This window comes from Oryza sativa, chromosome 5, assembly GCF_034140825.1.
Source record: "Oryza sativa Japonica Group chromosome 5, ASM3414082v1".
Taxonomy (NCBI): Eukaryota; Viridiplantae; Streptophyta; class Magnoliopsida; order Poales; family Poaceae; genus Oryza; species Oryza sativa.
The window spans coordinates 21,330,115-21,347,065 of record NC_089039.1 but is presented as its reverse complement, the minus strand read 5'-3'; the positions used below and the strand labels follow the sequence as shown (position 1 = coordinate 21,347,065).

Genomic DNA, 16,951 nt, shown 5'->3' with positions numbered 1-16,951 from the left:
ATCCGTGGTGACAGATCAGATTTGTGTGAGCTTATATAGAGATAGACCAACTACACGGTTCGATCGGCACATGGTTGAAGTCAACGAACAGGATGAGGGACATGATGCATGTTCTGGGCATGTTCGGCGCGCCTCCGTTTCCAAATGTCCGTTTTTACCATGGGCATGTTAGCAGGGACTGGCAGTTGCATGCGTCTTTGTTTAAGGAATCAAGGTATTGCCATCGAGCTGCCAGGGTTTCTTCTCTTCTGGTTAGCAATCAGCAAAGAACATTTACAGCTGAACGTACGTGCAAGGTGCCATGTTCGTTGAGGCTAAATAATTAATATAATTGATATAGGTAGCTACTTTCTCTCCATCCCAAAATAGAATTGAGCATATTCTAGTGCTACGAATCTGGACATAGATCTTACTACTTTGAATTTGGATAGGAGTTTGTTCATGGTTACTCTTGTTCATATTCGTAATACTAGGATATGTTTGATCCTGTTCATATTTATAATACTAGGATGTGCTCGATCCGGTACTAGGTTGCAGTACTATATTTTCACTGGAGTAGTAATTTACTATTTGGATTAGACAACCAAATACTACGAATTTGAACCAGTATATGTTTAAATTTCATAATATTAAGCTATGTGTAATTCAGAAATAGTTTACAATATTTTGATTTTGAAATAGATGGAATATTAATTAAGATAGGTCGTGAATATGTCTGGCAGACTAGGAGATTTAATTTGACTCTCTTCTCGTTGGACATGCAGCTATCATAGCTCATGGGGGATAAACCACAGATCCTATTCCTGCCCCGCTGGCAGCTGATTGTTGTACATATGCAAGAGATGTTGGCTGTACGTTTGAAGGAATCCAAAGTCACCTCGCTGCACCACATGCCTGCACGATCACGAGCATTTGCAAATCACTTGCAAGAGCGTGTGAAGTGTGAACCGCGCATGATTTGACCAAGGTATTTTTACAAGCATAAGTGCATTTCTTTTTCGTATTATTTTCACAATGAGTAGGTAAGAGCATCTCCAACGAAAATGTCTATTTAACTCTCTAAGCTAAAATTTGACTAACACGAAAAAAAAAGAAATAGCTTCAATACACTCTCCATCCGGATAGCAAAACCACTCCTTTGGATGACTAAGGCTGAGTTTGAGAAAGGGGAGATAGAGAAGATTGGTAAGATACGCAAAACGAGGTGAGCCATTAGCACATGATTAATTGAGTATTAACTATTTTAAATTTTAAAAATAGACTAATATGATTTTTTAAAGCAAGTTTCCTATAGAAATTTTATACAAAAAAACGCACCGTCTAGTAGTTTGGGAAGCGTGCGCACGGAAAACAAGTCACAATCTCCTCAATCTCTCCCAAATCTCCTTTGAAAGAACGCAGCCTAAAGCTTCGTTCTAGCTGGTTCCAGCTCCCTCCGCCTCGTTTTCTGCACGCACACTTCCCAAACTGTTAAACGGTGTAGTTTTTTTAAAAAAAAAATTTTCTATACAAAAGTTACTTAAAAATCATATTGATCCATTTTTGAAAAAAAAATAGCTGTTGGACCACTCCGTTTTTCGTGCACATTGTTCGTGTTGGGAACAAAGGATAATGAACGCAGCCTAAATGTAGCTAGCCTCCTCCACTGGCTAAAGGTGGGTCCCACCACCTCTCCCATCCCTCCTTCCAATTCCTCCCCTTCCTGCTCTCTTCACAGGCTGCCCACCAACAAGCAGCGACACCGACAGTGGCAGTGACGGTGCTAATGGAGGAGTAAGGAGCAACGACGGAGCAAGTAGTGGCCTTGAGCATGATGGCCGTGGACGGATTGGAGGGGCCCATATGCCAATCGTTACGGCTATCGTCATCGTCGTCTATCGCCAGACCTCGTCAGGGTCGCCATCCGATGTTGTAGTTGTCGTCGCCAACGTCATATCTGCCCGGATGAAGAAGAAGAAGTTGGATGCGCTAGTAGCCGCTGTCGCGGTCGAGGATTCACTGCGCGAGCCGCTGCCATCACGGATTTGTCACACCAAACGGCGCCGCCGAACACTGGCTCCCCATCTCGCCACGAGCAGTAACCACCACCACCTCCTTATCTGTCGGGTGGGTGGGAAAAGGAAAGAGATGTGGTGTTAGAGAGAGGGGAAGAAGAAGGGTAGAGATTGACATGTGGGATCTAGTATCAGATTGGAGAAGGTAATAGAGAGGTTATTGGAGTGAAAGATAAATTTAAATCTTTAACTTTTTGACAAGCTGTCTAAATTGGTATTTGAAGAATGAAAAGTCGGATTTTGAGGTGCTGTTAAAGAGGCCCTAATTAAGGGATGATCGCTCGATCCTGCAAGCTGCAACTTGCAGGTGTGGTCTCAAACTCTCAACTCTCACTAAAAAAGTTGTTGGGTACTTGAGGTCCATCTAAGAGCAGGTCTAATAATATAGCCGGTAGTTGGCTGTAAAAATATACACATCGACTATTAGAGTTAACCACAAAGATAGATGTATACACTAGCTTGTTCATCATTTTTCTCTACACGACTGCCTATGCTTTCTTTATACTTTGATTTAATGATGCGTGTCATCAGCTTACTCAATTCCTAACCCATTCAGTCTTTGTAACGTGGGTCCACAGATAATCTTGCACCTTTGGTTCAATGCAAGCAGGTGATAGAGCATCGTTTATTGTGTTAGCGTTAGCGCTTAAATAAGCGCCCGCTTGGCTCTCTCTCCCCTCCTCTCTCTCTTCCACGGAAGATTTCAATGACGTGGATGATTTTGCCGCTAGCTGACTAGGCTTATTGTACTCGCTCTAATAACTGGCCCCAAATTTCGCCCGGGCTACCTGTCCCTGCACGGCCTCGCCCATCACTCCGCATGGGCCAAGGCCCACAGTCACTCCACCAGGCGACAGAGATTTCCCAGTTACAGACCTATCGATTCAGCTGTTCCCAATTCCCACTGCACTGCACCCAGCCATCCACGACCTGTTTATGCTTCGAAACTGAACGATCAAACGTCCAGCCATTCCCAATTTCCCATGGTGTGAAGTGGACGTACAGCGTCCGTGACAGGGACCTTCCGGCTGCATGCTCCCGGCTCCCCTGCCTCTAAGATCCTGCCTGCCTACTGCTACGTACGTATACGTTCGCATATTTGTTCAGTCGAACGGCATGCACGCGTCGCGCTCTGATCCCCTGCGGGTCGGCGTCGACTGGGACGGGGAGCACCTCCATCCATCTCCTCTCCTCTCCCCTGCTCTAATCGACCGGCCAAACGCCGATTTCAGTGTACATGCCCCCCATACATCGCACCGCATCGTCTCCACAGTTTGGCATTGTCACGCCGTGCGGTATACGTGTGGCCGACGCCACAGGTGCTGACAAACTTCCAACATGTGCGTGCATGATTTCAGTTTTTCTGCTCAGGGAGGCGCGAGTTCGAAGAAATTACGGTACGACAAACTATACTATACGCAGCATCAACCGTCATCAGGAGTACAATGCATGTAGTGGTGCGAAGAGAACAAATCCGATGATAAAACTAAATGCTAGAGAATTGGAAGAAACTCGATATCAAATAATTATAATATACAAAAACCACTATATGCAAGATAAAAGAACCGTGGTACATGTAACTTATCATGTGTACCATTTGATCAACGGGATAACACACCTGTATAATATAAAGTGCCACGAGATAGAACAAAACAATAAAATGTTCTACGCGTTCACAAGTGAATAGCCCACGGTTCACTTTCTTACTCTACTATTGTGACCGGATTCACTTTTTTCCTCTACTCAATTGGTCGGATCCACGGGAACTAGGCTTCCCATTCTGATGTCTAAGGTTGTATTCTATCCTAAAACATTGGAAGAAAAAATACATCGTCCTTCGCGCACACATTTTTTGAATTGCTAAATGGTACATTTTTTTTCACTAATTATATGCTAACGGTTTATCTCGTTTTGCGTAACTTTTTAATCTTCATTTTTCATTCTCTCAAGCACACCCGTTTTGCTTATATTCTCAATTTCCATTTTTCTCTTGTCTCAAAAACACCCTCAGTCATGGGTGCACTCGAAGCCTCTAGCCTCTCTATCCCGGTCCGGTCCTCCTCTCGCTTTTGTCTTGTCACCCCATGTCTACAGAATTGCTAGATAACTTCTCCAAGTTTTTTGCTCCAAAAACTTGCACATTTGTGACCATCGGATCACCTCTAGATTTACGCATGAAGAAAAAAATTGCTAGAAATAAATTTTCACGCATATCACGCTTAAGATCTCGGTGCTATCCAACCAAACCATAGTTGAATAGAAGTTTTATACAAATTATATCGTAAAAACAGTGTAGTTACGATGCAGTTATAGTGTAATTGCATTGTTATTACAATGTAATTACTCTTTCAGTTATACTACACTATATTTGAAAGTTTTTCATAAAAAAACTTACGGCAAAATTTTTAGATGCTCCCCACGTCTATTCTGGCCTCGTTACACATCATGTCCGCCAACCACATTGGAGTGTCGTGCCCAAAGGTAGAGGAGCTCCTGTGTCTGCATCGGACGTCCAGAGGGGATGGTTTCCCAAATGAAAATTCTAGAAATTCCAACGGAATACCATACTAATGTCTAAAAGTGTGCACGTCCTAGTTTCTAATGCAAATTCGTATCCAATATCCATAACCGAGTACGAACATAATCGTTAGGTGGGATCCAAATCGACCCATCAACATCCTACTAGTAATATACCCGTACTAACATTACGGCAATATTTGATATAATTCATCCTTCAACCAAAAGAAGATATTTGGTATTATTCATCCTTCAACCAACCAAAAGACGATAGAAGTATGTGCATAATAGTATTAGTATTGTTCTCTGAATCGCAGACTTTAGTTGCTAGGAAAAACAATAATGACATTATACTAAATATTTTTTTAAAAAAAATCATATGTTAATGCAATGCAAGAACTCTATACTTGTTGTGAGCTCTTCTTTGTACTCACAGTTCCTTTTCAGAAGTTCTCCCTTGCAATGCTCTTGCAATCCTAGATTTTTTCAACTCTAAGGTAGCCTAAGCATAAAAAAGATTGCAATTATCCTCTTTAAACAACTAAAATATCATTTGTGGTGCTACAAGAAGCTTACAAATTGACTACAACAAACTGTGCTGTTGCATCCTATGTATCCTTACCTTGCCAATTTATTTTCGTAGAGAAGAACCTGTTCTTGAACTGTACTGTGTCCAATTCATACTTTTGGTTACATGGAATTGTTGCACTCCCTGCAGTAAGAACTCAGGTCCATATTAAGGCTAAAAGATAAGTACAAATATCCCACCATCCCTATAGGTTGCCTCCTCTTGCAAAGATGGGAAAAAAAACTATTACCAGCTTATTGCAGTGCTTCAATTATCCCATTGCAATGCCATAGTACTAACTATGCCATCCGTCAGAACTTCAGAAAAAAAAGCTGAGAACTTGCTGTCTTCTCAAAACGAGAAACTAAGAATAAAACCCTCCCATCAGTAATAAACTATTTTATGTGAAAGTAACAATACTTCATGTAAAACTTTTGTTTGTTGAGAAAACCAGTAACGAGAAATAGAATCATCCTATCAGTAAATATAAACCGGTAAAATATGAGACACATGATTCAGTGAATTTACAGCCTACTCTTTGCAATACAAACTGCACCTGGCTATTCAGATAACATGGTTCAGTGTTTTATTGTATAGCATACTAAATGGAATCATACATCAATGAGGAAAGCAAGAAGAGGAACCTACCAACCTTGTGGACAACAGTGTCACTGAGGAAAAACTTCTCGGTGAATCAAATCTGCCAATGCTTACAACCATTGCCGATCCTCTAGAGTCATGAAATCCCTATCACCTATCACCAGATTAAATGATTTGTCACTGGACCCATATGTCATAGACACAAGAGAGACCACATATCATAGACATCGAGTGGCAAAACCTTAATTGCCACATTATAAATATAAAAAATCAACTGCATCAGAGCATGCATCTCTGCTTACATATAGTGCTATCTGTCTAGATCAGGTATTGGTAGAGTAATCATACACCAGCTTTTTGTTCACTCCTTTGCTTACATAGGAAACGAACATTAGAAATCCCATATATGTACGACGGATGGTATCATTTCACTTCAACAGTGGCAGCGTATGTCTAACATTAAAAGTTTCCTTTATCTCCCAGCAATATATCAAAAGAAGAAAAGTCAGAGAAAGTTATGAGTATCATCTTGCTGTGAGGCATTGTCACGAGCATCTCGTATGCAGCGGTCCTTCTCGTCGTGCTGCACTCCTGCATCCCTAATAAACCTGGAAGAAAACAGGAGTTACCTCATGGACTGCTGCAGAAAGATCAGGTTCATTCAGGAGCTGAAGTCGACACTCCAATCGATAAGAAATAGACTTCGAATCAGCTCGCAGGATCTCCATTACCTCCTGACCATGGCTGATCCAATACCTTACCTGCCCGTTTATCTCCATGAACTCCAAGAGAGGAATCAAAACATCAGTGTTCAAAGAAACAAAGAGTCAGAAAGCAACGGTTGATCAGCTAAAAAACTTGTTAACTTTTATGAATTAGAATTTGTTGAACAAGAGATCTTAAGAAACTGAAAAAAAAACACTGCAATATATCTGTAGCAGGACGAGGATCACGCAGTGCCGTCTCCCCCTGCACTGGTTGGCTACTGTTGCCGTCGTCGTCGCTGCTGCGCTCTGGCGGCAGGGGATCAACAACGGCGCTTGAGACGACGATGATCTTCGTGGCGGAGAATGCGACGGCGCCTGATGGTGGAGAAGGGGATGTGATCTTCACTGTTTGGAGGAACGTCGATGGCGCACGGCAGGGAGTGCTGGGCGCGCGGATGAGCGCAGATTGGTAGGTGAAGGGAAATGGAAAGGGGAGGAGATCGCGCAGATTGGCGTGGAAGGAAAGATCGCGTCCGCACGGAAGGAAAGGGAAAAGATCACGCGATTCCTTCGCCCGGGTTATCCCTACGCCGCAGCGATCATTTGATTTGGCCGGATGATTTTCGTCCGTCGGATTTGATGAATGAGTAATGTAGGTGTAAGAGTGAGTTGGTGAATTATGGGTAAAAGATTCGTAGAACCAAGCCACCCTAGTTTTAGGAGAAAATATAAAATCTTGACCACCTTATTGTCAAAAAAAGCTAATGAGCGAATCGCTCGTGCTCACCACGCAAGATTAGATTTAAAGTTCCTTTTTTGGCACAACAAACTACATACGGGATTGTTTAGTTTCTCTTTTTGGCAAATACGAGCAACAATTTGATTAATCACAGGCTCTCACTTATTTTTTCTAGTTAGTGTTTTCTCTTTTTGCTTGCATGTTTTCCACGGAAGGCCCATCGAGCAGGCATGCCATGCATGTGGTTTGCCCCAGGTCCATCTGGATGTTTTATTTTTATTTGTTTTAATTTTATCTGCATAAATTTTGGTACGAAGATATTCCTATGTAAAGTTTCCATCTATAAAGTTTCTATATATAAAGTTTGAATGTATAAAGTCTCTCTCTATATATATTTTCTGGGCAAAACAACAGTACTATTTATGCCGAAAATGTGAATTTTGAATGGCCGGGAAAAAGTCTTGTGCTCGCCCCCGCGTCGCCCACGCGTGGGCGAATCGGGGGGAAACCCTAGCGCCTCCGTCGCCACTCTCTCCTCCTCTCCCTCCCCTCGCCGCCGCCGGAGCGCGCCGCCGGAGAACCGCGTGGCCAGCCAGGATGGCGGCGGCGAGGCCAACCCCCGACGGCGCCCCATCTCCACGCGTGGATGGCGGGCCGGCGCGCGGTGCAAGGCTGACGACGCGGCGTGGAGACGGTGGATCCGACGCCGCCGCGGCCGGATCCGGCCTCCCCGCGGTTGGATCCGGCGGATCCACGCCGGATCTGGCCGGCGGCGGCGGCTGGCGGCTGGCGGCCGCCGGCAAAGGAGGCCGACGCGTGCCGAGGACGCGGTGGCGACGGCGAGGCCACGGTGGCGGAGGCGGTGGAGGATGGCGCGGGGAGACGCGGCTGGAGGCTGACGTGTGCGGAGGCCGCGAACGGCGATGCGACTGGAGGCTGCGGAGGCCGGCGTGCGTGGAGGCCGCGGTGGCGACCGCAGCGAAGGCTCGGCCGACAACGGCGGAGGGCGACGTGGCACAGCTCCCGACAGGGGACGGCTGCACGGCGCGACGGATCGGCGGTGGTGAAGGCCGTCGGCGGTGGTGACGGTGAGGCGATGGCTGCGGTGAGGAAGATGGAGGCGACGGCGATGCGACCAAGCACCCGTTGACACGGGCGGTCTGGTCGAGGCGGCAACGACGGTCATGCTGTGAGGGTGGGTGTTCAAGCCTGTGGCAAGCTTCCTTCCAGGCGTCTGCCCTCTTACGGTGGCGGCTTGCCGCCGAAAGATGGCCACAGTGGACGAGCGAGTGCGGGGGAGAGGGGATCCATTCTTCTCTCTCACCCTCTCCCTCTCCAACCCAACCACGTGGATGGATGTGAAGCGCGGTGAAGGTTAGGACTCTTCTTCGATGGCTAGCCGGCGGCGAGGCGTCGGCGCGGTGGCTGCGCGTCGAAGGGGATTAGATGGTGGTTCTGCTGAACTGGCATGCACTTTTTAACGCGGGAGAGTAGAACAACGGGCGAAAGCCTAGCCTTCGGGCCGGCAACGGCGACGCCTGCGGGCGCCGTTTTCCCCTTGGGGTGTTGCCGTGTTTTCTATTTTCCCAGTGGGTTCTTCAGGTGAAAACCTTGTCCTGGTTACCTAGGACGAACGGCGGCGGCGCTTTTGGCGTCGTTTTCCTTCTTGGAGACGTCGTTTAGAAGTCATATTCCTTTGAGAGTGTTGTGTGCTTGTTTTGTTTTAAACAATAGGATCAGACGTATAAGCGTGGTGTGGTTGTTTATTTTCTTTTTCCTGACTATAGTCTCCCAGGACTATAGGCTTGTATTTTATTCCTTCTTTATCAATAGAAACATCATACTATCTTATGCGGGTTGTTTCAAAAAAAATGGCCGGGAAAACAAAATAAGGCTTTGCAGACAATTTTTTTTCTAAACCACAAGATAGTGTTCATTGAAGAAAACAAATGTGGGCTAAGAAAATGCCTGAGAAATAAAAATAGGCTAATATATGGGTTGTTAAATAGGAATGTCCAAACTGAAGTCCAACAAACACGCATCCGCACATGGGGTTGTAGGATCGTGTGATCGCGCGGGACGTTGGACTAGCGATCGATCGTGCAGTAGACTTATTACCCCTCTATTGCCCCTATTTATGTACTGTACATACTTGCATACAGTAGCAGTTTCGGAAGCATCTGCTGTGTACTCGTCGTGCCACAGAACCGGTCGTCGGCGTCTTTCTTCCTATACACGCCAATGGCAGTGACAGTGGCCCCCACACGCAGTGCGCCAGTGCCTATATATAAGGCACACAGGCTCCTGGCACGCCGCGCCATGCACCGCAAAGCGACACACGCGACACGCCGCCTCCACCTGTATCCCTCAATCACCGATTCGTCGATCTCCCCTCCTCCTCCTCCTCCTCCTCTCCCCGGCGGCGGTGGCGGTGGCCTCCCCCAGCGTGAGAGACAGATCAGAGTGCTCAGCTCCCCACTAGGTAGGTGCGGGTGTGTTGCCGCGTGCGCCGGCCGGCATGGACACGTACGAGGAGGTGCGGAGCATCGGGTCAGGCAACTTCGGGGTGACACGGCTGATGTGCAACCGCGACACCGGGGAGCTCGTCGCCGTCAAGACCATCCCACGCGGCAATCACCGGGTCCGAGTCCTTCTACCCTCTTCACTAGCGTAATAGGGTTTTGGGGTTGTAGGCTGGGGTTTGGTGGGTCTTGCTCGTGTGGATCCGGTGGCCAACATTTGGTTGTTCTGATGGGGCTTTGGATTGGTTTTTGCGCAGATTAACAAGAGCGCGTACCGGGAGATCATCAACCACCGTTCGCTGCGGCACCCAAACATCATCCAGTTCATAGAGGTGTGTATCTATTGTTGTCTTGTTGATGAGGAGCAAACATTTTTGGTTTAGAAAAAATAGGAGCAGATAGTCAGGGATTGTTCACTCATTGTTTTGTCCGTCTGGGTTAATTGTCTGCTATGCCATGATTTACTAGTTTCTTGAGCATGAATATTGAATGGGTAAGGATTCGATTTTGTATTTTTTTTCCTCCCTAGTTTGATGGGTTTTGGTGATGTGTTTTCTATTTGAAGGTGACAATTGTGGAATGTACCATGTTTCTTCTTCATTCTAATCACTTTATGGTTTAATCTCGGTTTTATGGGTGCATTTAAGTTTGATCTCCTTTTGATCTTACTCCTTTCTCTCATAATCCCATGCCGTGTGGAACAAAATAAACAATGCTTTGTTTTCAATTTGCACAGGCGATCCTAACTCATACACATCTTGCAATCGTGATGGAGTATGCATCTGGTGGAGAACTCTTTGATCGGATTGTCGATCTTGAGCGATTTAGTGAGGATGAGGTCACAATATATAATCTCTGGTTTTGATTTCAATAATATTTTTTAAAGTTTTATGCTTCTAAAGTTTGTTTCTTCTACTCAATGCAGGCCAGATATTTCTTCCAGCAATTGATTTGGGGTGTAAGCTATTGCCATCACATGGTATGGATAAACAATAAATTGGTCTTATCTTATCAGCACATTCAATAATCTAATGTTCCATGTTGCTCTGTAGTATGTGTAGTAGAAACTGCTAGTATGTTTTCTCAAATAACGTGAGTGGGACCTGAAAAAATGCTTAAATATTGCAACCATCTTCGCTACTTTCTAGAAAATATGCCATAGAGATTTGAAGCTGGAGAATGTTCTCTTGGATGGCAGCGCAGCTCCGCGCCTGAAGATATGTGATTTTGGGTACTCCAAGGTTGTCTCCAATTATTCAGAGTTTGCTCATGCTTTTAGTTCTTTTTTAGTTTGAACAGGAATAATTGTTTGCCATTTCTAACAGTCATCAATGTTGCATTCAAGGCCCAAATCAGCAGTTGGGACTCCGGCATATATTGCACCAGAGATACTAAACCTCCAGGAGTATGATGGGAAGGTGAGTTAAATAGCTTCTTGTTTACCTATGATATGTACTTTGATGTTTCTTTGGTAACATTTATCAGAAGCACGTCATTTATCTTGGTTCCATATATGGCTTATTTTCTTATTTTCCTTTCATTATGGCATGCATATTAATACTTTCCATGTCAGCAAAAACCTGGAACTGGAAGTACAAGTTGATTATTTAGATATAGAATTATTACTTTCTAAGCACTTTGGCATTGCCTAATTAACCTAGACTATTGCACAGATATGGTTTGATGTACCAAGAACCATCACATTAGCAAGCCATATGCGAATAATGGTATACGTTCATGTGCTTTCATCACAAGAATAGTTTTGACTTACAGAGTATGATATCGTTTCTAGTTTCAACACAGTTACTATTGATTGAATCATGGTACTAGTTACACTAACTAAAATTGACAAATTGTGGATGACCTTGTCATTGTTTTTTTTCCCTTTGAGATAGGTTTAGTTCCTGTGTGTATAGCATGTTAGATTCTTCTTGAAGATGATTTTGGAGTAATGTTGTAAACAAGAGAGAAGTTCAACCAGCGTTAGTGTGCTATACTCTACTATGATCTCTTAATTCATAGTACAGTTACACAGTTTTGGAAAGATAAGCACTGCAGGGCTGAAATGAACTTTTAGTAATGATTTAACTGATTGGTTGCATACTTTGTTATCACCAATTGAAAACTCAGATAGAAGATATATCTCTTACTTTACAATGGTACTCCTGTGTCACACCCTGAATTTCTTTTCCCAAGCCTAAATTGAATTTATAAATCGCCTAGAGAAAATATCAGTGTAAAAGCAAGAGAGAAACCCTAATAAATTAATGCAAATAATAATCAGAATTGGCATGTGGAATTTTTCTTGAGTTCTACATGTCGAAATATGCTAACAAGATTTTTAGTGGAATTTTCAAAGCTCTAGAAATAATTTTAACCAATTAAAAACGAGCACAAGCAGTATTTAATCCCAGGAAAATTCATTTCCTTCTTTTTTTTTTCTTTTTCCTTTTTCCCTCCTTTTCCCAATGGGCCGCCAGCCCATATTCCTCCCCCTCCCCGCTGGGCCGGCCGAAGGCCACGGCCCAGCCGGCCGCCCGAGCCCCCCTCCTCTCTCCCAGGGTCACCGACAAGTGGGGCCCACCTGTCGGGTCCTCCCCCAACCTCCAGTCGCCGCCGCGCATCCCGCAACCACCGCCGCCCCCTCGCTCCCGTGCCTCCCGGGCAACGTTGCCCACATCGCCGCCCGCGCCCGCCTTCCCCGCGCCCACTCCCTCTCTTTCCCGCCCGCGCCCGCGCTCGAGACGTCCAGGATTCAATTTTTGAATCCCGCCTCTCTCTCCTCTCCCCCTCTCCCCACTCCACCGGCGAAATCGCGGCCATCCCGGCCACGATCAACCCTTGCGAGCCTATATAAAGCACCCCCGCTCTCCCCTCTCTCTTTTTCTCCATTTCGCCGAGCTCTCATGTGCCCTCTATCGCCCTAGCGCCGTCGCCCTCCTCTCCACCGCTGTCGCCGCCGCTCCGGTAGCCGCTAGCCGCCGCGCCGAGCCGTGCCGTTGCCGCCGTCGGGTTCGCAAGCCCAAGGGCCACGCCGTCTGCCTCTCCGCCACCGCTTTCCGCCGCGGGAACCCCGTTCGCACCGCGCGCCGGTGAGCTCCGCCATGGCTGCCGCCTTCGGCCGGCGTCCTCGCCCTCTTCCATCTTCCTCTCTCTCTCTCTCTCTCTAACCCCTTTCTTCGTGTTCGCTAGGTGGTTCCGGAGCTCGTCCCGTCGTCGCCATCGCCCTCCGTCGCTCGCCATCGTCAATCGTCGTCGGTGAGGCCCCTCCTCCTCTTCCTCTCTCTCTCTCTCTCTCTCACCGCTTAGCCGCCGCTGTCGCCGTCCGCGTCGCCACGACACCGCCGCCAGCTGATCGCCGCCTTGCGCCGCCGCCGTGCGCCATGGCCGCCGGGCCGGCTTGAGCCGCCCGTGCGCGCCGGCCACGCGCTCCCGCCGCCGTCCGATCTACCCTCGGGTAGATCGGGGCCATCCAACCCCGCCGCCCGCGTGGCTGCCATGTGGCCGCCACGTGTGCGCCGTGTCGACGCCACGTGTGCACCACGTGGTGCGCTGCTCCTTCCCCGGTCCGTGGACCCGGTCCACCGCGGACCGCCCTCCCCCCGAGTCACTGCCAAGTGGGGCCCGCATGTCGACGCCGCCCTCTCTCTCCCCGGGATTTTAATTATTGCGCAATAAATCAATTAAGGATTTTTCTGGTTATAGTAAAAACACAGCGAATCTTCTAAAATTCATATCTAATTCATCCGAGCTCCGTTTAAGCCCATTCAAGTCTCAGTAAATCAAGAAAAGTGCATAGAATCCATTAAAAATGGTTTTGTTCGCTGTTTTAGTAGTCTTATAGCATGTTTGTATTATTTGCTTTGTATGTCGCTTAGATTCCGGCTCTCCCGACGCTCCGGTGTACTTTGAAATAGTCGCCGAGGTTCCTCCAGCAGCAGAGAAGGCAAGTCATGCTTGTCACTTGAACATGTTGATCCTATATTGCAAATGCTCTACCGTTTTCCTTTAAATACTGCATTGTTTTATAATGATACTATGGGATGTTTACCTACTGTTACAGCCATGCTACTTTTGTACCATGCTCCTTTGTTAGCTTGGGATATAACATGACTAAAGATTGGACTAGGGATTGCTTAGCCATGCTTAGTTCAACTAGCACACCGTGGGGGAAATCACATTAATGCATAGACTTCAGGTTCTAGTGTTGGTGTTGGATTAAAGCCGCCGTCCTGGTGTTAGTCAATTAAAATATACCTTATGGTGGGCTGTGGGTGCATGGTTTTGATGGTCGCGCCCATGGCACTTAAGGACCGGTTCGCGGGAAACCCTGGAAGAATTCCTCGTACTTACCACAAGCCAGCGTGGGCAACGGCTGGGCTTGTAGTGTAGCTTTCCTCTAGTTGACTCATCCAGGCAAGGGTGTGCGTGATGGAGCGGGGCGGGCCCTGCGACGGCCTCTGTCGCTTCCGGATTCACCTAGGCACGAGAGGGGACTGCCCGTTGCCCGCTGGGGACGGGGGTGAAACCTGAGGTGTGGTGTGCTTGGCTAGAGGGGGTTATGCGAAGGGTCCTGTCACGGCCTCTTTCCGGTATGTCGTGGTGGCATGTCGGCACACGGAAACGTGTCGTGGGGCTGTGTCTTGTGGGTACAGTTGTACACCTCTGATCAGAGTGAAACTATTCGAATAGCCGTGCCCGCGGTTATGAGCGGTCAACCAGATTCACCGTGATTAGCCTCACCCTAGTCTAGTGTAATGGAATTGATTAGTTCAGGTGGATGGTGGGGCCTGTTGCAACGTGGTGTAGCGTTGGACAGTGGATGGTTAATATTGAGTAATTATTACAACTGATTTACTGCTTTCAACTACCGTCTTTAAATGCTCGCTTTATGCAAATGAACCGCTCAAGCTGTCCTTCAATTATATCCTGCATCATACCCTCTATTCCGGTATGACTTGCTGAGTACGGTGGTTGTACTCAGTCTTGCTCTATTTTTCCCCAAACCCCCAGAGTTTGAGTGCGTGTCAGATGGTGGGTTCTCCGAGGAGTAGGCTTCGTCCGTGCTGTCGAGGATGCATGTGGAGTGGTGTTCCCGCTGCAGTCCAAGTCAAGGCTTAGCTCCATTTATCTTTTAATTTTCCGCTGCATTTATGTAAGACTTTTATAATGTTTGTAAGACGTGGATCTGTATGTCGACTTTGTCGTTTGTGTACCCCGGCCGGTCCTCGACGGGGGTTTTAATGCACATTTTGCTTGGAATTCTATTCGGGAATTTCTGGGCGTGACATCCTGTTTTTTAGACAGCACAGTTAATTAATTAGTGACAAGTGTATTTTTATATTGTAGCTTGCAGATGTATGGTCGTGTGGGGTTACTCTCTATGTCATGCTTGTGGGGGCCTACTCATTGAAGACAAGGATGATCCCAAGAATATTATGAAGACCGTCAAGGTGATAGCTCAGTCCTATAATCTCATGGATATATTTCATTGGCATTTCTGTGAATATATTTGCGGTCTTGTTTACACTCATGAATTCCGGCGGCTTATCTTCGTTTGCAGCTAATAAAAGCAATTCAATATGAGATACCACAGCAAGTCCACATATCTACTGATTGCAGAGAACTCATATCACGAATCTTTGTCAGTGATCCATCGAAGGTAATGAACGCAAGTTAACATTTATCTCGGTTTCCATATTGATATCCATAAGTGACTTTATTTTCATGTGGTGATTAATTATGGCATGTGGTAAACCATACTAGTGAATGAGCCATATCGAGCTGTGGTCTTACTCTAGAACTCAAGTTCGATGAGCTCTTTTCTTTTCCTGTATAGAGAATCACCATGCAGGAAATAAAGAACCATCCATGGTTCTTGAAGAATTTCCCGAGGGAGCTCACAGAAGAGGCACAATCTATCTACTTCACAAAGAATGACTATTTCCCTACTTTCTCAGCCCAAACTAGTGGAGAAATCATGACTTTCATGGAAGAAGCGCAGAAAATACCCAAATCATTCGGCGATGGCTATATTGATTACAGATCAGATGAAGAGGAAATGCAGGAAGAGGAGGAGGGGCCAGAAGAGAACGAGGAAGAGGAAGATGAATGTGACAAGATTCTAAGGGAGGTCCAAGAGAAGGAAACTCCGAATATGAAAGCACTTAGCATCGGCTAGATGGTGCTACTTGTAAGGTCGGGCATGTTGATAATTGCATCGCTATGTAGTTTGCGTTTGGTAGGTTGTATGCAATTCTGGCTGCAGATACAATGTAGTCTAAATTATACCTTTTTGCATCTTGGAACATAATTTTAGTCGAATATGTATGTGTGATCTTAAGATTCACTCTGAAGGAGAGATGTTTTGTACATGAATCCATCCGATTGTCTTTTGGATAAAGAGATTTTCCATTGTGTGCGGCAAAGCATCTCTTAATAATCTGGATAATTTGGAGTGAAATTTTTCTATGCATACGACCCAATTGTCCGATTCACGTACGATTGGATTTGATCAATAGTTGTAAACGGCCACAGTGCATATGAAGATGCTCTCCTTTAATTGATCTATGGTTGCATGTCTATCGTTGTACAACTGGGTCGTACGTATAGCAGTACTCTTTGGAGTGCATCTGTGCATCAACATAGCTTTTGCCTGGTTAAAAGCCTAAAGAAGATAGATCGCTACCATGTTTTCAGGTCCATCCAAAATGGTCGGTGCCATGGTTGGCATGACCATGAACAGTAGGATCGACCGACTTCCTAGATTATTTTTTAAGAGAAAATCCATGAAATACCATCGACAAGCACCATAATCCCAGAAATACCATCGACAAAAGCATCTTCCTAAAAATGCCATTGCATCTTTCTCCCAAAAATACCATCACAGTCAAACTGTTATTAACATCTCTCCGTTAAGTTGTATGAAAAGACAATTTTACCCCAGGCAACCATTTGCTCACACAACATCATTTGCATTGTTTGCTCACACAACATTATTTTGCATTGATCCATATTTCTGTTAGCATCTAAATACAGACATCAATTTTGCTATCAATCAAATTATTTTAGAATTAAATTCACATAAATCAAATTCACAAACCAATTTCACACATTCGCCTCGTCCGGACGCGCTGCACCTCCACACGAGGAGGAGCAACTGGCAAACACCACTGCAGAGGCAGCAACTCAGTATCTCTGCATCGGAAGAGAAATCCAAAAGAAACTTAACCTACCACTGGACA

At 45.9% G+C, this 16,951-nt stretch overlaps 1 long non-coding RNA gene and 1 pseudogene across 3 annotated transcripts; one reads left to right on the top strand and one right to left on the bottom strand.

The window, feature by feature from the left end:
- Nucleotides 1-3,545: 3,545 nt before the first annotated feature.
- Nucleotides 3,546-6,985, bottom strand: LOC112939098 (uncharacterized). 3 transcript variants are annotated; one of them, XR_003242619.2, is made up of 3 exons: nucleotides 5,194-6,985; nucleotides 5,006-5,073; nucleotides 3,546-4,553 (listed from the first exon to the last, which is right to left on the bottom strand). It is a non-coding gene; the product is annotated as an uncharacterized lncRNA (long non-coding RNA). The 3 variants fall into 3 exon arrangements; XR_010741733.1 differs by having other exon boundaries at nucleotides 5,006-6,985; XR_010741734.1 differs by lacking the exon at nucleotides 5,006-5,073.
- Nucleotides 6,986-9,501: 2,516 nt separating this feature from the next.
- On the top strand, nucleotides 9,502-16,079 carry LOC9266195 (serine/threonine-protein kinase SAPK4-like; annotated as a pseudogene).
- Nucleotides 16,080-16,951: the final 872 nt, after the last annotated feature.